General features: G+C 43.3%; 4 long non-coding RNA genes across 5 annotated transcripts in view; 2 read left to right on the top strand and 2 right to left on the bottom strand.

Moving 5' to 3' along the window:
* LOC310847278 overlaps window positions 1-24,425 on the bottom strand; it is a 220,741-nt gene that overhangs the window by 134,969 nt on the left and 61,347 nt on the right. The window lies entirely within an intron of this gene.
* LOC310847241 lies at window positions 7,240-21,116 on the top strand. 2 transcript variants are annotated; one of them, XR_014565714.1, is made up of 3 exons: window positions 7,240-7,372; window positions 20,490-20,674; window positions 21,089-21,116. It is a non-coding gene; the product is annotated as an uncharacterized lncRNA (long non-coding RNA). The 2 variants fall into 2 exon arrangements; XR_014565715.1 differs by having other exon boundaries at window positions 7,263-7,504.
* LOC310847249 lies at window positions 20,487-21,470 on the bottom strand. The gene is made up of 2 exons (XR_014565724.1): window positions 21,361-21,470; window positions 20,487-20,691 (listed from the first exon to the last, which is right to left on the bottom strand). It is a non-coding gene; the product is annotated as an uncharacterized lncRNA (long non-coding RNA).
* On the top strand, window positions 21,367-23,602 carry LOC310847258. The gene is made up of 2 exons (XR_014565734.1): window positions 21,367-21,478; window positions 23,433-23,602. It is a non-coding gene; the product is annotated as an uncharacterized lncRNA (long non-coding RNA).

Consider the following 24,425-nt stretch of genomic DNA (forward strand, 5'->3'; position numbering starts at 1 on the left):
ATGTGCCAGAAATAACGAGGCTGACAGCCTAGTAAATCATATTTCAGTGACGCCTTGCTGAAAAATCAAAAGACATCATCTCCATCTTCCTCGATGAGTAGTCGAGTGTGTGCTGCCGCATTTTAGCCATTCAGATGACATGTCTGTAAAAAAAATACATCAGCTGACAATCAAAGACCCTGAGGCTTGTCAAGCCTCACAGTTTTCCTGCAAGCATAATTGATTTCTCATTATGCTCTCCTGGATGCAAGAATGGAGTTGATTCTCAAGGCTGGCCGTCCAGAACTAGCAATGAAAGAAAAAATTAGGCTGCAATCCTATGGGTCCCAGGAGGTTATTTCAGAAACCACATGTTGCTCTGGATCCCCCCCCCCCCCAGAGGTCAAGCAGGTGGATCTCAGAATCTCAGGGAGGGACATCTGATGTCACATGCCTCTCCCTGCTATCTTTCTGGGCTACTTATATGTCCATGGACCTATAAACATCACTAAGACCCAAAGGGTAAATTGGGTGTATGTCAGGGGCTGACTTGGAAGGGACTTGGATGTAAAGGAAAAGGCCTTCTCGGCCGCCTGACAACACCCTCTACAAACCAGGGAAAGTTTTAGACCAGCTCAAGAGCTGTCACAAATATCTCCCTTGTACAGTGGTACCTCGGGTTACAGACGCTTCAGGTTACAGACTTCACTAACCCGGAAGTAGTACCTCGGGTTAAGAACTTTGCTTCAGGATGAGAACACAAATCGTGTGGCGGCAGCGCTGCAACAGCGGGAGGCCCCATTAGCTAAAGTGGTACCTCAGGTTAAGAACAGTTTCATCAAAAAAACGAAGATCATGGCCACTGGTCCCATCACCTCCTGGCAAATAGAAGGGGAAGAAATGGAGGCAGTGAGAGATTTTACTTTCTTGGGCTCCATGATCACTGCAGATGGTGACAGCAGTCACGAAATTAAAAGACACCTGCTCCTTGGGAGAAAGGCGATGGCAAACCTAGACAGCATCTTAAAAAGTAGAGACATCACCTTGCCAACAAAGGTCCATATAGTAAAAGCTATGGTTTTCCCAGTAGTGATGTATGGAAGTGAGAGCTGGACCATAAAGAAGGCTGATTTCTGAAGAATTGATGCTTTTGAATTATGGTGCTGGAGGAGACTCTTGAGAGTCCCATGGACAGCAAGAAGATCAAACGCATCCATTCTGAAGGAAATCAGCCCTGAGTGCTCACTGGAAGGACAGATCCTGAAGCTGAGGCTCCAATACTTTGGCCACCTCATGAGAAGAGAAGACTCCCTGGGAAAGACCCTGATGTTGGGAAAGATGGAGGGCACAAGGAGAAGGGGACGACAGAGGACGAGATGGTTGGACAGTGTTCTCGAAGCTACGAACATGAGTTTGACCAAACTGCGGGAAGCAGTGGAAGACAGGAGTGCCTGGCGTGCTCTGGTCCATGGGGTCACGAAGAGTCGGACACGACTAAACGACTAAACAACAACAACAACAGGTTAAGAACGGACCTCCAGAATGAATTAAGTTCTTAACCCGAGGTACCACTGTATTTTACTTTCTCAGTTTATACCAAGAGGAAAAGAGCAGGTGGAGGGTGGGTGTGAGGAAAAAGACAGAGGAGCACAAGATCATTCCTCTACCCTCACTTCCACTTTGTTGGTACGAGCCTGGCAGGGCAGTGGATGCGGCTCTTTTACCACCTTTGGTTTTCCCTGAGCCAGCCAAAGTATGCCGTCATTTCACTGGGCTACTGCAGGAGGATGGGCAGCAGTGCTGGCCAGCCCATGAGGCAAGGTGAGGTCACTGCCTCAGGCAGCAAGATCCACAGGCGCAACAGATCCAGCCTCCATTACCCGCTGCCGCCACTGCCACGATGGCAGTGATGGCTGTGGTGTGCTCCTTGGAGGTCAGATCTGCTGTCTCCTTTGCATCCTCCCCCTCCCACCTTCAGAGTGGCCTCTTGGAGAATAGGAGGCACTGATGGTCTCCTCCCACCTCTGGGGAGGAAATGGTGAGGTTTGCCCTCTGGGGTCTCCTGGGCTCCTGTTAAGCAAGGTTGAATTGATTCCCCTCTTGTCCTTCTTTTCAGACGGAGGGAGGCATTTTGTGGTTTGGCCTCAGATGCCAAAATGTCTTGGGCTGGCCTTGATGGATGGGATATAAGAACATATAGCAGATAAACACACACTCACACCCAATGACTAGGGTTGCACATTCAATGAAGGTTGCCATTTCAGAGTTCAGTAGTTAGGGGTATTTAAGGTCTGGTATTAGTAAGCTAAATGCAGGGGAAGCTGTCAGAGCTCACCATTGAAATCTGATCTCTCCCCACCACAAACATACTTTTATAAAGCATCTTGTTTTTGGTGCTGTCATTTTAATTTCCCGAAGGGCCCTGGAAAATTAAACTGTGGACAATTAAAACTCAGCACTGGTTCAGGTTCTTGCCTCTAGGTAAGCTTACCAAGACCTCCTGAAGTACATCACTAGATGGGACTTTACCAATGATCACCTCAGACCTGGAGAGAGCCCTGGAGATATTCTTAGTAAGAATTAAGGACCCATATACATGGCAAGTATGCAAGGTTTCATTGCAAATTAAGTAAGTACATTCTGGGAAAATCAATCACAAAGGTACTTTAAGAAAAATGAGACAGTGGTAGTTCACCTTAAGCATGGAGGGGAGTAGACACGTTGACAGCTGAGAACACTTATTTTGCTATGAAGAGCCTCAATTCTCCCCCCTTTAAAGATAGAAGTTAGGCTTGCACTGTGGCCTCCATCCCAATTGCATCAGTCTACATCAGACAGTGACCCATCAGTACTTCTCAGCTCAAATATATGACTCCTACTGCTATGATGAATGGCCATCCCCAATTTGTGATCAATATGTGTGCCATGTTGCAAATTGGAATAGGAGGGTCATTTAGTTCAGTTCACCTTTTAATTTAGTTCAGTTCACACTGAGAGCCAGTGTGGTGTGGTGGTTAAGAGCAGTAGACTTGTAATCTGATGAACCGGGTTCTCATCTTCGCTCCTCCACATGCAGCTGCTGGGTGATCCTGGGCTAGTCACACTTCTCTGAAGTCTCTCAGCCCCACTCACCTCACAGCATGTTTATTGTGGGGGAGGAAGGGAAAGGAGATTGTTAGCCGCTTTGAGACTCCTTCGGGTAGTGATAAAGCGGGATATCTAATGCAAATCTTCCTAAATTGCATTTACTGAACCAAATATGCATACCGAAACAGAGATATCCTTCCAATTCTTCTGAATATTGTGATTTAATTGTGCAGCCACCCAAAAATGTGTATTTAGGAGACTGTGTGCATTAAAATGCATGTTAGGGAATATTAAACTGTGTTGCATTGGGGGACGGGGGGGAGAGATACCTAGAATAGTGTGTAAGCCATTACAAGGAATGTACGCTAAAATACTGGGGGATAGTCATAAGGGCTTTAAACTGATGTGGAAAATGTGGCTAATTGAATGTAAGATTAGCAAAATGAGGAACTGCGAGAATTTGAAAATGACAGACTTGTCCATGCATTGCCAATAAGGGATCCTTAGGAAGTATTTACTCTTCTAATATGAAGGCTGTTAAACTCCACTCATGCAAGTAATCACTGTGGCGCTTCCTTCCTTGGCTTGAGGGACTGCTGCATCTTTTGAAGATAGTCCAGGCTCCTGCCTTATCTGCATGATTGTCCCAAGAGCTCTGGGAGTGTTCATGCTCCCTCTTGTCATGCAGATGAACAGGGATGAACAAAAGCATCTTTCCCAGCCCACTGCTGTGCACTGCTGTCTGATGCGCTTATCAGTCAGTGAGGAAATCAAATGTATTCGAGTCAATGCAAACACGCAGAGGCATTGTGCAACTTGTTAGCACAGAAGCCCCTATTACTGAGGCTGGGAGGGGGAGGGGGGAATACATGGAATACATAAGGTGATATGACTGTCAGCAAACTGGAGAAGATTAAAGATAAGTGTTTGCTGTCAAAATATATTAAACCATCTTGGGTTCCTATTAATCTGGTTTTTCATACATGGGAGGAATTAGATCACAGAGTCAACCAAAGGAGGAAACCTGATCAACAAAATTAATTTTGCTGTGTAAATAGCTTGAGGACAAACCTCAATAAAGCTCACTTGGCAGGGTTTTATTTTGGGGGGTGTTTTTAATTTAGAAAGCAATAGATGGCTGAAAGAGGGCCTCTCATGTACAAGATTAATTTACTCTTGCTGAGGAGCATATGGACTTTTACAGCAGCCATGCATGAGCTACCCACTCTTTCATTTATTTTCTTTTCAGAGAAAATAATAATAAAAAGGCGCATCTGTTGGTTTTAAGCTGCCATTCTTTCTTTTTTCTTTTTTTCTTTTTCGAGGTTATCTCTTGGGAGAAAGAAGAAGGCAATAAAAGAACTGGGCGCAGTCAGCTATGGATCAGGCCACTGGGCCATATAGTTCAGCATCCTGTTTTCATGGTGGCCAACCAGATGCCTTTGGGAATCCTGCACTCATCCTACTTGCGATTCTCAGCAACTGGCATTCAGAATAATATTGTCCCTGATAGAACATTACCATCATGGCTAATAGTTATTGGTAGGCTTATCACTACATTTTGTAGGAATGAGTTCCATATGTACCACTACCAGGTATCCTCTATGCACCCTTGAGCAAATTCCCATTGAAATACACAGAGCAGGGAAATGACCAATGGCAGGATCCGATGGAGCATGGCCATTGAGCCAGGAATGGGTCACTGGTGGCCTTCAAGTAGCTGCTTTTTCTTACACCTGTCACGTCCAATTACCGAGAGCCAGTGTGGTATAGTGGTTAAGAGCGATAGACTCGTAATATGGGGAACCGGGTTCGCGTCTCCGCTCCTCCACATGCAGCTGCTGGGTGACCTTGGGCTAGTCACACTTCTCTGAAGTCTCTCAGCCCCGCTCACCTCACAGTGTTTGTTGTGGGGGAGGAAGGGAAAGGAGATGGTTAGCTGCCTTGAGACTCCTTCGGGTAATGATAAAGTGGGATATCAAATCCAAACTCTTCTTCTGATCTTGTAGGCAATGTGATGACATCAAGCAGTCATGCAAACAACCAAATTTATTTCACATGGCAATGCAACAAAGTTGCTGAATTCCACCCAGAATGTTGGAAGTTCAGGGTGGGGGGAGGGGGGAGAGAAGTTATTCGAACAGCACACACCGTAGTTAAACATAGTGGAATTATATCCCACCATATGTTGTGTTGGCCACTGACTTCGAAACTGGATTCAGCAGACTAACGGAGGGCAAAGGGTATCAGTGGGTACCAGCCATGATAGGTGTGTTCTTCATCCACTGGTGTAGGGAGTGTGTCTCTGGGAATCACTGCTGGGAATCAGAAGTGGAGAGAGGGCGAGAAACAGGATGTGTGGTAGATGGTCTTGACGCACCAGCCAAGCTTTTCTTTATATTCTTAACAGGAGAGAGAAGATCAACAGGGGAGAAGAGGGAAGGGATAAGCAGGGATGAATTTTATATATATTTGAAATTGGTGCTGGGGGGGGGGATTTTGCAGAGGTACACATACCTCTAAACGTTTTGTGAATCTAAGCTTGGCCTCACTGAAGGGCAGTATTTCAGTGACCTGTTCCGGAGGCCCTCAACTTGAAGAGCTATATCTGCACAGGAGTGCAGCTCGATTTGGCACTTCTGTGCATACGCAAAGTGCGATTTAGTGCTTCTGCACATGCGCAAGCGGCGAAACCCAGAAGCAACCCGTTCCGGTAATTCTGGCTTACTGTGGGACGTAATGTGAAAAAGGCGCAACATGGATCGGACACAACATGAGGTATGACTGTACCCCTAAACATTTTTTAGGGGGAAAAAACACTGCTTGAAACCAAATTTTCAGCAAACAAGCAAGGTGGATGAGCTGCAGAGCAGGGGAAAGAAAAGTTTATAAGCCAGGGTTTATAAACAAAGTTTACATAAGGCAAAGGAATAGCCCAAAGCAGGGTCAACCCAGCATGTCTTTTTAAAGGTATCTTTGTGTGAAGAGTGCTGAGAAATATATTTGCTAACATGCTAATGACTTGAGTTTATCAAATATGTATCATGTAGCTTGCAAGGGGGTGAAGAAAAGCCTCTGGTGCTGAGCAGCTCCCAACTAACCTTTGGTTGCTGCTGTTATTGAGTAGCAGTATAAGGAATATGGTTGGCTGCAGCTGAACTGATACTTGTGCCAAAGCTCTGTCTCCGTTGCCTCTGGAGAGCTGATTCTGGCTGGGAACATAATTTGGGGAAAAGGGTTAACTATTCAGCACCATGGCCCACAATCTGAACTGCCTCCTTTGCCCCAGGAAAGCGGCATTTGCTCATTAGAATATCTGGTTGTGGATCACACACACCCCCCCCCCCCATTTCCAACTTGCCCCTGAGTCATAAGCATTGACAGTACTTCAAATGATTCTGTGTCCCTCTGCAAAAAAATAAAAAATATTTGAAATGGAAATTTTAACATGCAAACACCTGAGCACGTAAAAACAAACAATCACGGACCAAGTACATAAACTGTCAAACAATACCATGAGTTCCTACTAGGTAAAAGAATACCCAAAGGTAAGCTCAACGCATATGCCACAGCAGAACGAGCCATGCTTGGTGGTGGTGGATGAGACCCTGTCATTTTGGTAACAAAACCAAGAAAGCAAAACTTTGTTGCCTCACATTTGTCATGCTAAAATTCAACTCTGGCCACTTTCTGATGTTGTGCAAAGCTTTCAGAAAGAGCCATGTTCCATATGTTGGCAGCCACCAGCAGTAAGGTAAAAGATAAAAGTAAAGGACCCCTGGACAGTTAAGTCCAGTCAAAGGGGACTATGGGGTAGTGTTGCTCATCTCGCTTTCAGGCCAAGGAAGCAGTGTTTGTTCACAGGCAGCTTTCCAGGTCACGAGGCCAGCATGACTAAACCACTTCTGGCACAACAAACACTGTGATGGAAACCAGAGCGCACGGAAATGCCATTTAGCTTCCCACCAAGCGGTACCTATTTATCTATTTGCACTTTGACGTGCTTTTGAACTGCTAGGTTGGCAGGAGCTGGGACAGAGCAATGGGAGCTCACTCCGTTGTGAGGATTCAAACCACTGACCTTCCAATTGGCAAGCCTAAGAGGCTCAGTGGTTTAGATCACAGTGCCACCAGCACCCACTCCAGTAATAACATTGTTCTATACTGGAACTCGAGCCAACTGCCCAGGCAGCCAAGGAGAATTCCCACAATGACCACCCGGCTGTGTACATTCTGTTTTCTTTTACTGCCCTAGGATGGCAACCCGACATGCGGATCTGCAACAGCTGCCCACCTGGTGGAAGGGGTAAGCCTCCCTCCAGTACAGAAATGTAGGGAGCCATCCAGCAAGTCAAAGGATTGTAATGCCATCCCAGAGTCAAGAGCCAGTATCTGACCAGTAGTGGAGGATATCTCTTTAATCACCCATGCCCAAAAGGTATTACTGAGTATCCCCACAACATGGGCAAAAAAGATCTTTTACTACCACACCCTCTGCAGCACTTGGAAGAGAAGAGGTAGACTTTGGGATTCTAGACAATCTCTCTGGGGCCCAATGTCATCACAGTACAGCCTTAAGTTCCTCTTCCTATATCCGAGCCAAGGCCGTCTTAAGCATATCCGGTGCCATGGTGCAAAACTCCCTCTGGCACGCCCCCCCCCCCATTTCCCAGAGTTTTTTTAGGGAGGACGGTGCTGCCAGTGGGGTTGGAGGAGGCAGGCAGCGGCTGGAGGGCAGCTCCTATGGCAGGGAAGAGGTGGAGGCTGGGGGAGGGCAGCAAGCTGATGCTGGGAGGCACCATGTCCAGCTTCCACCTCTTCCCTGGCGCCCTCCAGAACCTGGTGCCCTGACACCCCGCGCCACTAGCCTCTATAGGTAAGACGCCCCTGATCCTAGCTGAAAAGGTCTGAAGCCAGGGCTGTACCTAGATTGTTCCCCAAACCTGATTTTCAGTTTAGATTTCTAAACCCTCCTCCCGAATCCTTTCAAACTTCCATATGAATGTCTAGTAGCAGTTTATGTTTCTTTGATCCTACCCCCTGCAAAAATTGTTAATGACTGAAGCCCAGCCCTTCACCTTCCTACAGGGTTGTTGCTCCACACAGTTTTTGCTCTCTAGGTGTTACTCAATTCCAACTCCCACCAGCCCCTACCAGCATGGCCAAGAGTCAGGGGTGGTGGAGTCTAGCAATATCTGGAGGGTCACAGGTTCCACACCCCTTGTCTGGTTCAAAGTGTTAATATGCCTCTGAAACAGATCTCCAAAATTATGAGATCTCAGGGTGCAAAGGAGTACTTATTACTCAATAGATCTCTTAAGAAAAATTCTAGCACCATTCATAATCCTGAAAAGCTAGCAAAAACACTGTTTTAGAATTGGATATCTATCTAAAACAACTACTTGAGATCATTGCCCAGAGTGAGGAAGGTTTTATATATATATAAAAAAAGCTCAGCTGTATAATTCAAGAAGCATTTTATAAAGCCCACTTACAAAGTGCTGAGACATTACGCAACAAATGTGAGTGTTAAAACATGTCATAAAGCAACTTGTCTCCCAAAGATAATGGATTTGATTCCACTGAAGATAGTAATCTGTGAAAATAATTTTGCTTAATGTTCACTGAATTTGTGGGTTTTAAGTAAAAACGTTTCCAGAAGGGACAGGAGATTTTTTTTCTTTTTTCTTTTTACCAGCTTTGAAAAAGATACCCCAATTCTAGCCGCTGAATCCACGGGAAACATTTTTCAGGGATGATGGGAATAGGGGGGATTCACCTAACCTGCTTCACACATTGGAAGCATTCGGGAAGAGCTGTAGGATTGCACTCATTTGACCCATTCCCCATGACAACATTCTTTCCGCTCAACAGTACATCCACCATGAATGGGTGGGTACACCCCAGCCAACCATGAATTTGGGGACAATGTGACGGGGCTCGGTATGCATCTTCCTATATACAAAAAGTAAAATGTCACCAAGTAGTTTGTGTGGCTTCCCATGCATGCTGCAGCACAGAGAATGGTGGGCTGGCCCAGGTGAGCTGTTTAATGAAGTGTGTGTATGTGTGGGGGGGGTGTACTTTGCGCCTCCCCCTTCCACTAAATGTGCCTGCAATGAGCTTTAATGGGGGAGGCCCTTGACCCAGAAGTTTAGCAAGCTGCTGGGTGAAGCACTTACCTTGCACATGAAATGTGTCTTTCAAAGCAGGTGGAGGTCGGGGCAAGCTGTGAGTGGAGGGGCTTGGGATGACCCGTGAGGGGAGTGGTGAGCTGTGAGAGGATAGGCAAGGGGGTGGGCGAGGTGGAAAGGTATGGTATGGGAAAGAGTGATTGCCAAAGGGGTAGGTGGGTTGGAGAGCAGAGATGAGGCAGATTCGCTAGTATGTACACACACACACACACACACGTATGTACACAGATGTGCTCCATTCAGGATCTCCTTTCCCTGAAAGAGTCTGAAGGTCATATGCCAGTACTTGTGAAGCCCCAGTAGGCAATATACAACAGTGGTTGTCACAGGGGTGCGGGCAGAATGGCATTGCTTGGCTTCCCAGCACCATTTTCTTCTCAGTTACTGAGAGGCAGATGCAGTGGGGAATCAGTGCCAGCACAGTGCCAATCCAACACTCCTGCCATTGCACTCAGATGTCACCAAGCTCCTCACTGCCTTTCATTCTCAGTAACCAGCAGTGATGTGCAGCATTGGGGAAGCACCACTTGAGATCACCACTGGCCACATCTGCCAATATGATGCAGTACATTTCCGAGCACAATTCAAAGTGTTGGTGGTGACCTTTAAAGCCCTAAATGGCCTCGGTCCAGTATATCTGAAGGAGCATCTCCACCCTCATCGTTCTACCCAGACACTGAGGTCCAGCTCTGAGGGCCTTCTGGCGGTTCCCTCACAGCGAGAAGCCAAGTTACAGGGAACAAGGCAGAGGGCCTTCTCAGTAGTGTCAATTGCCCTGTGGAACGCCCTCCCACCAGATGTCAAAGAGAACAACTACTACCAGACTTTTAGAAGACATCTTCGAAAGGCAGCCCTGTTTAGAGAAGCTTTTAATGATTGATGCATTACTGTATTTTAATATTTTGTTGGAAGAAAAATATTTTGTGGGGAAGCCCAGCCAGATGGGCGGGGTATAAATTATTATTATTATTATTATTATTATTATTATTATTATTATTATTATTCCGGTGTGGGTGGACTAAAGCATCCATCATCCCTGATCATTTGCCACACTGGCAGGGGCTGATGGGAGTTGTTGAACTATAACTTCATGGCCCCTTCACATGGCGGCCAAACTCACAGCTAGGGAGGCATGGCCATTGCACATCTTTGTGGGAAGGGAAAGCTTACCAGCATGCCCCCACAATCCCCAACTGTATGCTTTCAACACATGAGAGAGAGGTCATCTGACTAACTTCAGAGAAGTCATCCCCTTTACATGCCAATAGAAATAAGGGACCTCCAACCTCCACACAAACACAAGCATCAAGCACCAGGGAGAGGTAGGTCCCCAATTCTGGAAATAAAGAGTACAACTAACATAGGAAATCTAGCCGAGAAAACCATTTATATCAAAGTTCTCATATACGCCCAGGGGATTGCATCGTGGAAAGTGTAGATTTAAAAGGCTTCCTGCGGAAGGAACATCTCCTTAAAATTGGTCTAGTTGTATTTACGATGCAAAAACTTGTTTGATGGCATAACACTGTAAATCTTAACCTGAGACTTGCAATTCGGTGAAACGTTGACCGAAGGAATGTTTATATTCGTATACTTTACCCTTCTTTTATGCTCACAGTCTTAGTGCACCACACAAACCAGACAGCATTCACACAGAATAGCATCACTCACATGAGTTCTGTTCAGGCATTAAGCCAAATGTGTGAGGGCAAAACAGTTTGTAGAGGGTGCATCTGTTTGCCCTGTCTGCTCCACCCCTGACCTTTCCAATAGAGTCAGGCAGTGTTATTTTTCTAGATAAAGAGGTGCCAGAACTCACCATAAACACCCCCCTTGTTCTATTATAATGGCAGTGGTGCCCACCTGAAAGTTGCCGGAACTGAGTTCTGGTGACTTCTGGCTGAAAAAAAGCCCCGTAGTCAGCCATAACTAAGGTGTCCTACACATGATTGGTCAGATTCAACTACCCCATTCCACTAGGGGAAGCTAGCACATGGATGCTCGCTGGCACAATGGAACTTTCTCCTCCTTCCCCAAATCTGTGCAAGGGAAAGAGAGGGGAGATGGTTCCTTTTGATGAGCAGAAATGCTTGCACCGAAGGAACTATCTCTTTAGTGCTATGTTAAATTCCACCCTGTAGAATTAAAGCACATTCCCGCCTCCCCCTGCCAAGAATCCTGAGAACTGTAATCTGTTAAGGGTGCTGACAGGAGCCCCCTCACAAAGCTACAATTCCCAGCGCCCACAACAAACTACAGTTCCCAGGATTCAAGGAGGTGCCATGCAACTGAATACCACTCGCAGGACATCACAAGCAGGAGAGTGCTGTGGAATTCATGTCCTGGGATTTAAGTGAAATGAATTAAAGGCTGGGGTGCAGCTTGTGGGGGCTTGGAGTACTATTTTTTTTTTTTTCATTGTTAGTTAAAGAAACAACTTAGGTAGTAGAGCTTTATGGAATGTTGGCCTGAGACACCCAGGAAAGATACATCAGATCAGTCGCTTCCATAAATCAGAGCTATGATGCTAGGCAAGATCAGCCATTGATGTGGCTAAATGTAAGTTAGTTTCTTAGATCTCAACATTTCAGCAAATGTGGAACAAAGAGATCATGAGTAACTGCAGCCAATCAGTTGCAAAATGGATCAGAGTCAAGGCTGAGTAGAATTGCTTTCCATTATGATTATTTAGATGCTTGAATCGTCTCATTCCTGCCAACAATATGTTATTCAGTTGAAATGGAAATAAGGTATCTGAATGGGGCATACATCTTGCAACTTTGTGAATGATGGAAAGATCTGAAGTTGGACACTTGACCCTTTTAAACTTCCTGGTAATGTTGGAATTCATTGTTACATTGTCATAAAAGCTTTCATTAACACTGTGACTGCACTTACTGCTCCATTTCCAGCTGTAACCAACACTAAATAAAATAAAATAATGAGTAATATTAATCCATCCTTGAACGTGATTGAGCTTCAAAGAGCAGTATGGCAATTGTATTTACATATTGTATGCTGTATTTGATATTATGGTTGAGGCCAATTGGTGTTCTGCTGGCGCTATATATTCACAGCTAAGAGCTGGCCAGGAAGAGGGAGGAAAGAGAAAGAGATTTAGCGTTATGGCATAGACCAGGGGTGGGGAACCTATGGTCATCCAGATGTTGTTGCTTGCCAACTTCATTGAGACCCAACCAACATGGCTAATGATAGGAGTTGAAGTCTAGCAACATCTGGAGGTCCACAGGTTCCCCAGCCCTATAGAGCCCTATAGAGATCACCTCCTCTCTTCCTAGGGCAGACATGTGCCTTACTTTCCAGAGGAAGTGAGTTGTTTGAATGGCAACTCACTCTAGGTCTGGTAAAGGATAAAGAAAAATAAATGGCTCAGGACCGCAATACCTCAAGGACCACCTCTTTCCATACAAACCTACCCAGACCCTGAGATCATCATCTGAGGCCCTCCTTCATGTGCCTCCTCATCGTGAGGTCTGGAGGGTGGTAACATGAAAACGGGGCCTTCTCTGCCCCATCTGTGGAATGCTCTCCCCAGGGAAGTTCGCCTGGTGCCTTCATTATACACCTTTAGGCACCAGGCAAAAACATTCCTTTTTAACCAGGCCTTTGTTTTTGTTTTTATAGAATATTTATTAAGATTTTTAATAATAATACAGTAAAAATAAAAATATAAAAATAAAAAATAATAACAAAAATACAAAAATGAAAATAATTAAAAACATACAGATTTTCCATTGCTTATTTTCCTTTAACTTGTTTCCCGGACCTCCTCATACCTCCCTTTTTTGTATTCCAACTCAAATTGTTAGTTCAGCAAATCCTTACCATTAAATTTTTACCTGTTTCTGAGCCTTTCCCCCCTCATATTCCCTTAAAGCATTACAGCTGGAAACCACTTAATTTCTATCCAACATCATTCTAACTTTCATTAATTTTGCAATATTTCTGTAGGTAGTCTTTAAATTTCTTCCAATCTTCTTCCGCCGACTCTTCTCCCTGGTCTCAGATTCTGCCAGTCATTTCTGCCAATCCCATATAGTCCATCACTTTTTAACCACGCCTTTGGTTGATCTGATTTACATCCTATGCCCTTTAAAAAAAAAATTGGGGGGGGGCTATTGGGTTGTTGTTGTTTTTATGTATTCTGTGGTTTTATATCTTGATTTCATTCTGTGAACCACCCTGAAGTCCCCAGGTATAGGGCGGTATATAAATTCAATAAATAAAAATAAACAATAACCAGGAAGATTGGTGACCTTAACATTGCCCACAACAGTTAGCACCTGGGCAGTAGATTGAGCTGGCACACAGGGCTGGTGTTATGATAGAGACCAGGGGTGGGCAGGCACAGCATCTATGCAGGACTGTGAGTGCCTGGGCACCTGCAAAATTGCAGTTATGCCAGCTTGTCAGCCACCTAGGCCACAGACCTCAGAAGGGCACAGTTTTCAACATATTGGTTTTAGTTATATCTTATACATTCCCGAAAATATTTTACTTTTATTTCATATCCCTAACACAGTTTCTGAAAGCTCAAACATATAAAAACTTGCAATGTCACGAAAGACATAGATGATTTGCCCTAGCGACATCCCTCATTCTGAGGGAATTGTGGACAAAACTCGCAAAGGAAAAGGCACACAAAGTGAGGTTTTGCTGTGAAACTTTTAAGGGACTTAAATTTTAAAATGACAATTTGCGAGATTATTCAAAATGGCTTGGGTGCTTGCACCTTTCCTTCTGTATCTGAGAAAGATAATCAAAGATTGTATTACTTATTCTTGCAATTTAAAACAAATCCAGCAGTTCCAGGTGTGGGGGTGTTCATGTTTTCTACCAGATACCTGTTTTTGAAAACTGAAGTTAGCATTTTTTTTATTTATTTTTTTGAGGAAGGGAGTGCAAGTATTTAGCCTTGCCTAGGGTGCAAAAATAGCCTGGTGTGGCTCTGCTGGCACACATTCTCCCTCATTACAGTGAGAGGCATCACATTTATATTTAAATTATACTAATTATTTCTAAATTTGCATTTCTACGCTCACACATATAAGCACATGCAACTTTTGTATGCAAATTTGTGCTGTGTTTGCCACCCCCTCCATTCTGGGTGGTGAATAAGTAGTCACCTTGTATCCACCTCCTCCCTCAATTCTTGAGATTTACTGAAGCCCCAATCCAGATCCCATCCTGCGTGGATATTCCATTGGAAGCTTCAAGGAGGTGGGTCTTTTCAGTAGGGATGCTATCACTTGGAAGTTTGCCAGCAGCAAAGTAGAAAGAAAATTGCTCTTCCATCAAGCTTTTAAGAGTTGAATGATCTTATTTATGCTATTGATAGTTGCTTTAGTATTATGATTTAAGTGGCATTAAAGTAGGGTTGGAGAATCTTAAGCCTGTCAGTTGTTGCTAGACCCCTTTTTTGCCAATTAATTTTTATTGACTTTCCTTTCTTTTTAAGCAAATTAACATCAAATTAAATACATAATTTAATGCATAATTTAAAAGTTGACTTCCCATCCTTCTTCCATGGTCTTCTATGCAGCATTTTACTTTTATCTATTCTATAATTCTATAATTCTTCTATTACTATTATATTTTATTTTCCATCCACTGTTCATATTTTAATTCTGCAAGCGATTCCATTTAACATCTAATATCTCTGAATGTCTAAATAGGGAGTTTATGAGGAATTAATGAACCTTTTAATGAGGGTGAAAGAAGAGAGCGCAAAATATGGTTTGAAGCTCAACATCAAAAAAACGAAGATCATGGCCACTGGGCCCATCACCTTCTGGCAAATAGAAGGGGAAGAAATGGAGGCAGTGAGAGATTTTACTTTCGTGGGCTCCATGATCACTGCAGATGGTGACAGCAGTCACGAAATTAAAAGATGCTTGCTTCTTGGGAGAAAAGCAATGACAAACCTAGACAGCATCTTAAAAAGCAGAGACATCACCTTGCCAACAAAGGTCCATCTAGTTAAAGCTATGGTTTTCCCATTAGTCATGTATGGAAGTGAGAGCTGGACCATAAAGAAGGCTGATCGCTGAAGAATTGAGGCTTTTGAATTATGGTGCTGGAGGAGACTCTTGAGAATCCCATGGACTGCAAGAAGATCAAACCTATCCATTCTGAAGGAAATCAGCCCTGAGTGCTCACTGGAAGGACAGATCCTGAAGCTGAGGCTCCAATACTTTGGCCACCTCATGAGAAGAGAAGACTCCCTGGAAAAGACCCTAATGTTGGGAAAGATGGAGGGCAAGAAAACAACTCATCCTGCTATCTTGTGCCAGTTCTAAATTTCCCTTCCCAAACCCCTTTCAATAGAAAGCTGGCTGGAAGGTTAACAGTTTGATTTCATGAATCGATTGGATTCTTCAAGTACTGAAGATTGCCTCGTTCACATATCATGCATGCTAGCTTGCACCAATTAAAATGGGATGAAATTGCATTCATCCGTAGGATCATTGTATGCTTTGGGATACCTGTACATTCCAGTATGGGATGCGGGTGGTGCTGTGGGTTAAACCACAAAGCCTAGGACTTGCCAATCAGAAGGTCGGCAGTTCAAATCCCCGCAACGGGGTGAGCTCCCGTTGTTCAGTCCCTGCTCCTGCCAACCTAGCAGTTTGAAAGCATGTCAAAGTGCAAGTAGATAAATAGGTACCACTCCGGCAGGAAGGTAAACGGCGTTTCCATGTGCTGCTCTGGTTCGCCAGAAGCGGCTTAGTCATGTTGGCCATGTGACCCGGAAGCTGTACGCGGGCTCCCTCGGCCAATAAAGCGAGATGAGCGCCGCAACCCCAGAGTCGGTCACGACTGGACCTAATGGTCAGGGGTCCCTTTACCTTTGCATTCCAGTAGCACACTTCACCCTAAGGCAAAGTGCTCTGACGAGGGAATGTCTGTTCACGTGCCCTTTGGCATGTGGAGAAGCGTGTTGGGTTTGCTTTGCATGTTTTGAAATGTGCTGCATGATATAAACAGCTTCCAGAACCTGGAGTGTGCACATGGTGCTGATTCTTTCTAGACTGTGACTGTGCATACAGCTCCAAATGGATGGTCAGCCTGATGTGGTTTGACAGCACCAGTCACCTGTCTGGACCAGGTGGACCAGAATCTAGGTCATCTGTTCTCCCTTTCTGCGTCAACATGCATTTTCAAAGCTGGCAGTCATCTGTTTGGCACATGAAGGAACAGAGATGCTCTAGATGGTTAGTTGCATTGTTTTATCTTAAGTTTTTATTTAGGGCATCACTTTATTGATTCTGTTTACATCAATTATATGCTACATTTCCAAAGCAGTTAGTGAAGCAACACACACACAAATACAAATCCAACCCTTTGAAGTGGATGTTGTTGGACCTAAATTCCACCATCCACAGTCAGCATAGCTGGTGGTCAGGGATGAAGAGAGTAAATTTTGGAAGAATGTTGTTGTTGTTGTTTAGTCATTTAGTCGTGACCCCATGGACCAGAGCATGCCAGGCACTCCTGTCCTCCACTGCCTCCCGCAGTTTGGTCAAACTCATGCTGGTAGCTTCAAGAACACTGTCCAACCATCTCGTCCTCTGTCGTCCCCTTCTCCAAACATCAGGGTCTTTTCCAGGGAGTCTTCTCTTCTCATGAGGTGGCCAAAGTATTGGAGCCTCAGCTTCAGGATCTGTCCTTCCAGTGAGCACTCAGGGCTGATTTCCTACACATCTTTAAAACTGAGATGCTGGAAAGACAAGACTTGCATTGTGAAATGGTATAAATTGTGAAATGTGAAATTTTAAATGGTATAAATACCACTTAGGTATACAGTAAGCATATCCTTTGAGCAACACAAAGCATGTTTGTAAATGCTGTTAAGCCAGAGTACATAGCCACTACTTTAAAATGACAGATATATCAGCAAAACTCAGGATGATTCTGTGAAGAATTTGCACGGGGGTGGTGGGGGGAAGGAATAAAAGAGTTGTGCACGCGCTGAACATTGTTTCCAATGAATAACTCTTCAAATGTTTGGTACAATTCACATAGACTTAGGCATGAGTTCAAATGTACAGGATGCACAAAACACCCACCTGCTCAGAATTGCTGCGGTCATTGGCTAGGAGGAAAAGTTTGCAAAAGGAGAAATTCACATTGTGTGGAATGAATTACCACTGAAAGCTAATTAGAGGGGGCAGCAGGAAATTACCATTGAAACAATTGTGTTGCATGGGGGGAAAAACCACAACCACAATCCAGTGTCCTTTTGTTCTATTTGAGCACTATCGTCTCATGGCTAAAATGAAAGAAGAAATAGCTGCAAAGGTGAATGGTGTAGTTTATAGCCATAAGAAGCCAGGAATGGGATGGAGGAGGATTTCATTCAGAACATATTTTGAAGCTAACTGACCTAATTCACAGTTCCCAGACCTTGGAAATACAAAAAGACTTTTTTATATATTTTTTTTAAATATTTTTATTGCTTTTTAGAAATACAGAAAAAAGAATAAAGAGTGGTTATAAGAAAATAGAATAGAAGAATAACAAATTTCCATATTCTTTTTCCATCCAATCTAAAGGACTTCCCCACATCCTCCAAACCCTGCGTTCCCTGTCTTATAAAGCATCAGCAATTTGTTAACTTATTTCAAAACTTATTGTATCTTCCATTTTATCATGTTCCCTAATTTCAATTTTACTGTAACCCAATTCTTATATGCTTTGTATTAAACACAATAAAGTTGTTTCATTATTTTACCTCTAAATTCTTGTGTCTTAGTTTTCATTTCATTAACTTACATTTGCTGAAGCTAGAGTTTCCTGAAAGGTGCATTTTTTAACATTCATACAGCTTATAGTGTTTTTTCAAATAGTCCTTAAACTTTTCCCAGTCCTCCTCAATTGTTTCTTCTCCCACGTCTCGAATTCTGCCAGTCATTTCAGCCAATTCCATATAGTCCATCAACTGCGATTGCCATTCCTCCAGCGTGGGTAAATCTTGTGTCTTCCAATATTTTGCGATCAGAATCCTTGCTGCTGTGGTAGCATACATGAAAAAGGTTCTGTCCTTCTTAAGCACTCTCTGGTCCACCATGCCCAGAAGGAAGGCCTCTGGTTTCTTAGGTAAGGTAAATCTCAGTACCTTTTTTAGTTCATTATGGATCATTTCCCAGAAGGCCTTCACTTTCGGGCAGGTCCACCAGAGATGAAAAAATGTCCCTTCCGCCTCTCCACATTTCCAACATTTGTTGTCAGACAGATGATATATCTTAGCTAGCTTGACTGGGGTCATGTACCACCGGTATACCATTTTCATAATATTTTCCTTCAAGGCAGTGCATGCCGTAAATTTCAAACCGGTGTTCCATAACCTTTCCCAGTCTACAAACATAATGTTATGCCCCACATCCTGAGCCCATTTTATCATAGCGGATTTGACTGTCTCATCCTGTGTGTTCCACTTAAGCAGCAAGTTATACATTCTCGAAAGTAGTTTACTTTTTGGCTCTAACAATTCAGTCTCTAGTTTCGATTTTTCCACCTGGAATCCAACTTTTTTATCTATTTTAAATACCTCTTGAATTTGCGCATAGTGCAGCCAGTCTCGTACCTTAGTTTTCAATTTCTCCAAGCTTAGCAACCTCCAATTGTCTCCAATTTTTTCAATTATTTCCCAATATTTAGGCCAATGGGCCTCCATGTTAAGTCTCTTACGTGCCTTGGCCTCCACCGGTGAGAGCCACTTTTTTTAAAAAAGACTTTTTTAAAAAAAGGGAACAGTGTATAAAAATGCATACAATTTAAATATTATGTGGGTGGGTGTCTGGGTGGCTTTAAAAAGTGATCTGCAGAAAATGGGAGGGAATGGACTTATAATGGATTGCAGTGAAGCTCCCAAGTAACAGAAATATCCATCCCTAGCAGGTACCACAATTCTCTAAGTATCCTTACCTTAGAATGTCCAAGTGCAAAGGAAAATACAGCTCTTCCATCTAAGTTTGGTAAATGAGAGGGATCCCAACAGCTAAAAACCTAAGAGCATAAAAAGAGGCCGGTTAGATCAGACCAGAGGTCCATCTATTCCAACACTCTGTCCTCATACATGCCTATGGGGTGTTTGCAAGCAGAACCTGAGCACAACTACATACTCTCCAACATTTCTCCGATGAAAATAGGGATGTCCTAGTCGATAATAATAATTTTATTATTTATACTACACCCATCTGACTATACAGGACGCGGGTGGCACTGTGGGTTAAACCACAGAGCATAGAGCTTGCCGATCAGAAGGTCGGCGGTTCGAATCCTGGTGACAGGGTGAGCTCCCGTTGCTCGGTCCCTGCTCCTGCCAACCTAGCAGTTCAAAAGCACGTCACAGTGCAAGTAGATAAATAGGGACCACTTCAGCGGGAAGATAAATGGCGCTTCCGTGTGCTGCTCTGGTTCGCCAGAAGTGGCTTAGTCATGCTGGCCACATGTCCCGGAAGCTGTATGCCAGTTCGCTCGGTCAATAAAGCGAGATGAGCGCCGCAACCCCAGAGTCATTCACGACTGGACCTAATGGTCAGGGGTCCCTTTACCTTTACATCTGACTATAGGTGGCTTCCAACACATATAAAAACATAATAAGCCACTAAACATTTTTTTGTTAAAAAGACAACCTTCCCTATGCAGAGCTGCCTTCAGATGTCTTCCAAAAGTTGTATACAGTGGTACCTTGGGTTAAGAACTTAATTCATTCTGGAGGTCCGTTCTTAACCTGAAACTGTTCTTAACCTGAAGCAACACTTTAGCTAATGGGGCCTCCCGCTGCCACTGTGCCACCGCTGGACGATTTCTGTTCTCATCCTGAAGCAAAGTTCTTAACCCAAGGTAATATTTCTGGGTTAGCAGAGTCTGTAACCTGAAGTGTATGTAACCTGAAGTGTATGTAACCCGAGGTACCCCTGTAGTTACTTATCTCCTTGGCTCCGCATAACTCCATATCCTCTGATGAAAATAGGGACATCCTACTGTACCCGCCAACATTTCTCTGATGAAAATAGTGACGTCCTAAGGGAAAGCGGGACATTCTGGGATCAAATCAGGAACCGGGATGGTCCCTGGAAAATAGGGACACTTGGAGGGTCTAACAACATCACTCTCCTCACCTGAAATTCCCAGCAACTGCCATTCGAGCTGGTGGTCATGATTCCTTCTTTTGCTTCCCTCCATAACTTTGGCCCCTGACAGATGATGTCACAGTGCCTGGAATGGAGTGAGGGTCCATGGAAAACATAGCTTTCCAGTTTTGCTACCATCAGTGATCATCAGATTCTGACTAACTCAAACCTTGAAACACTTAAAAGTACAAGGATATATTTGTCTGATCTTGTTTTGATTCTGTTGGGACTACTACAGAGAGAATAAAACATTCGGTAAGTTTTCTGATAGTCTCTTGCATTCTTTCTTTCCGTTTAAAGTGGCAAAAGCCTGTTCTCGAGTTCAGACACGCAGGTAACATCAGCAAAGTTACACTGCAATAAAATGAAGGCCCCAAAGCTAAGTGGCTGACAAAAAAGATCACACTCTGGCATCTCTCAGATCTTACTTGCAATGTGACAACGTCTGGGGCAGGCACATTCGCTGAAACAGTTCAAAGCATATGGAAAGAATTAGTCCACCATGCCAGAGGTCCTTACTTCTTTACAATTCAAGAGTTCAGACCATTCCTCCTTAATAAATCAGTACAGGCTGTTGTGGCCATGTTGGTGCACAAACATTCAGAGAGAGACAAACCCACAGTTGCTACTTATTTATCAAAATCATTTGTTCGCTGTCTCTTCCAACAGCATCAGATGTGCGGCACATGAACTAAAATGTTATGTACTGAAGTTCTCACCCTGGGCCAGCAGGGGGATACCGTAGATAGTTATGCAAATGAAGGATTGAAAATGACGTTCAGTGATTGGATAGTTTTAGAAAATGGCAACAGTTACCTACATTGTTCTGGAGCTCTATATAAGCAGGCTGACTGAGCTCCTCAGTTCAGTTCTGTTCCAGCTTACAAATAAAGAGCTGCTTTGGAAGAATCACTGTGTCGTCTGATATGTTCGCCCACAACTTAACATAAAACAAATGAAACAGCTACAAAATAAAATATGAACCTAACCCTGTGAAGAAAATGCAATAAGCAGAACTCAGCAAATAAACTACACACACTTAAGATGAAGACTTATCAGGTAAGACTGGTTTTACCAACCTTTATAAATGTACAGTTTTACCATGGGAAATTCCACAACTCAGTTCATTCTAAGAGAGTTTCAATAAATTATACAACATTCTCTTCTGGCAAGCTAGGTGTCCCACATCTTATATTTGTGCGGCTGGCTCTTCCTGCCTAAATGCAGAACCTTACATTTTCCCTATTGAAATTCATTTTTTAGTTGGGGCCCAGGTCTCCAACCTATTAAGGTCATTTTGAATCCTGGTTCTTTTTTATGTGGCATTAGCTACCTCTCCCAGTTTGGTGACATCTGCAAATTTGATGAGCATCCCTTCAATTCTTTTGTCCAAGTCATTTATAAAGACGTTGAACAACAACAGGCCCAGGACAGAACCCTGTGGCACCCCACTTGTCACTTTTTTCCAGGATGAGGAGGAACCATTGGTTCCTCTTTGGGTTCAGTCCATCAACCAGCTACGAATCCACATAACAGTTATCTCATCCACATTTTACCAGCTTCTCTGCAAGAATACTATGGGGGACTTTATCAAATGCCTTACTGAAATAAAGATACACTATGTCCACAGTACCCTAAACTACCATGTTTTAACACTATCAAAAGGAGAATATATCAAAAAGAGATATAAAAGCAAGTAGAGAATGAAGAGTGGGAAGAATGCACACAATTTGGATGGAATCATTTTCTTGGTTACTAATACAGAGGAGATTTCATTTTGTTTTTTTAAGAGCACCATTTCAGCCATGTGAAAACGAGACTCTGTAATGCTGCCAAGGTCAGCAAGACCAAATGAGATTTGCTTAATGAGCACTGATTAAATAATAATGATGATGACAAAAACCCCAAACCCTAAGGGGATTGATGTATTATGTCACTACTCCCTGGAGAAACTATCTTGAGCTAGCTGTTCTAGCTTGACTAAGACAAACCATGTTTCTTTGCCAGAAAAGATTTCTTTGAAAAGTGTCAGCTACTGTACATGTATTAATACATAGGATATAGGGATGAGTGAATCTGTCCATTTCATGTTCTCTTGGTTTCACATTTTTTTCAGTCTTAAATTCAGCTCTCCACATGTCCACATCAGTTTCCCTTAAAAAAAAAATTCCTCATGGAAATTAATTATTAGTCTCTGCATCACACTGTTCACTCAGGTTATGCTTGTGGTCCAGCAAGACCCCTAGATCCTTTTCGCATGTACTGTTAGGAAGCCAGGTGTGTTTCCAAGGGCATAAGTTTTAAATTTTCGATGCATTGCAGTCCTGCCAGAAAAGTCCACAACAGCTGTATAAAACTGGCTGATCACGGAGGCTGTTTATCAGCTACAGATATTCCATCTCTGGTTCTTTCCAAATCTTCATTGTAGCACTTTCTGGATCCTGTCCCCCCATACATTGAATTAGTCACTTTTAAGATGAAATATGCACCCATTTTCATATATTACCTGGCTGGTGGACTTTATACCTTAACATACACGAAACGATTACAAGCCAAAAAAGTTAATGAGATATGGGCTGGGAGTTCCACACTTATCATTCACAATCTTCTTGTACCTCTTTTATCTAGACATATATGGTATTTATTTGCAAAGGTTTTATGATGGGCTATAAAATAAGCATATCCTCTAAATAATTTGGTAACCAGGAACAGCTTTGATTGAAATGGAAAAGTTTTAATGTTCTGATAGCACTTCCTTTATCGCATTGCTCTTTATTACAAATTCTGAGTCAAACAGGAAAGAGAAAAACACCCTACACCAATATGAGGAAATATCATTGGAAAGTATTTTTGTAATTCAAGTCTTGCAGTAACGTTGCCACAATTCATTTTCTTAATTATCTTGAAAATCGTTTGCCCTGAGTGTTAACACATTTTTTTTTTTGCATGGTAATATATGTAAAAAGCCTTTGGGGTTTAATGAATTATGTAACATATGTTTTCTTTTCACCAGGACTGGAGATCAGGAGTGGAAGTCTCATAAATATGAGAAATTATTATTATGATTATTGTTAGAACTTGAGAAAAACCAGCTTGTCAGCGAAGGGTGTATATGTGCATTTTCTGAAGTTCTTCAGAGTTGCAGCAGCTTGTTCGATATGTGATTTTGAAATATGACACTGATGTGTGTGTGCGTGTTTGTTTCAGCAACTTTCTTGTACTGAAATGGTGCAGTCCAGTGAGAATATATCCTGCATGACTCAGTTGAAATGATTAGATATGTATGAGAGCACTATGGTGCTCTTCAATAATAATTTTACAATCAGTGGATGCGGGTGGCGCTGTGGTCTAAACCACTTAGCCTCTTGGTCTTGCCAATCAGAAGGTTGGCAGTTCGAATCCACGCAATGGAGTGAGCTCCCATTGCTCCTGCCAACCTAGCAATTTGAAAGCACACCAGTGCAAGTAAATAAATAGGTATTGCTGCGGCGGGAAGATAAACGGTGTTTCCATGCGCTCTGGTTTCCATCACTGTGTTCCGTTGTGCCATAAGCAGGTTAGTCATGCTGGCCACATGATCCGGAAAGCCATCTGTGGACGAACGCCAGCTCCCTCAGCCTGAAAGCGAGATGAGTGCTGCACCCCATAGTCGCCTTTGACTGGACTTAACCATCCATGGTTCCATTACCTTTTACCTTATACAATTCAATGTTGCTAATTGTAGGAAAGTTTCTTGTTTGATTAAATCAATGAACATTTAAATTTTCTGACAGTGGAAGGCTGCACATGTCTAATCAGAAGTAAGGCCCATTGAGTTCAATCAGTGTCTCTCACCCAGCATTATGTGTATAGGATTGCACCTTAATAGATTTTTCTTAGTAGCTCCAAGTTGCCATTTTAAGAAGTTGTGTGTTGGGCCATATCTGATGCTATCTCAGAAGTGCACTCATGCACGCACACACATTATAACTTGACAATTTGTTGCCGAAGGCTGAGAAGCATAAAT

The sequence above is a fragment of the Podarcis gaigeae genome, assembly GCF_964106915.1.
Source record: "Podarcis gaigeae genome assembly, chromosome: 6".
NCBI classification, from domain to species: Eukaryota; Metazoa; Chordata; class Lepidosauria; order Squamata; family Lacertidae; genus Podarcis; species Podarcis gaigeae.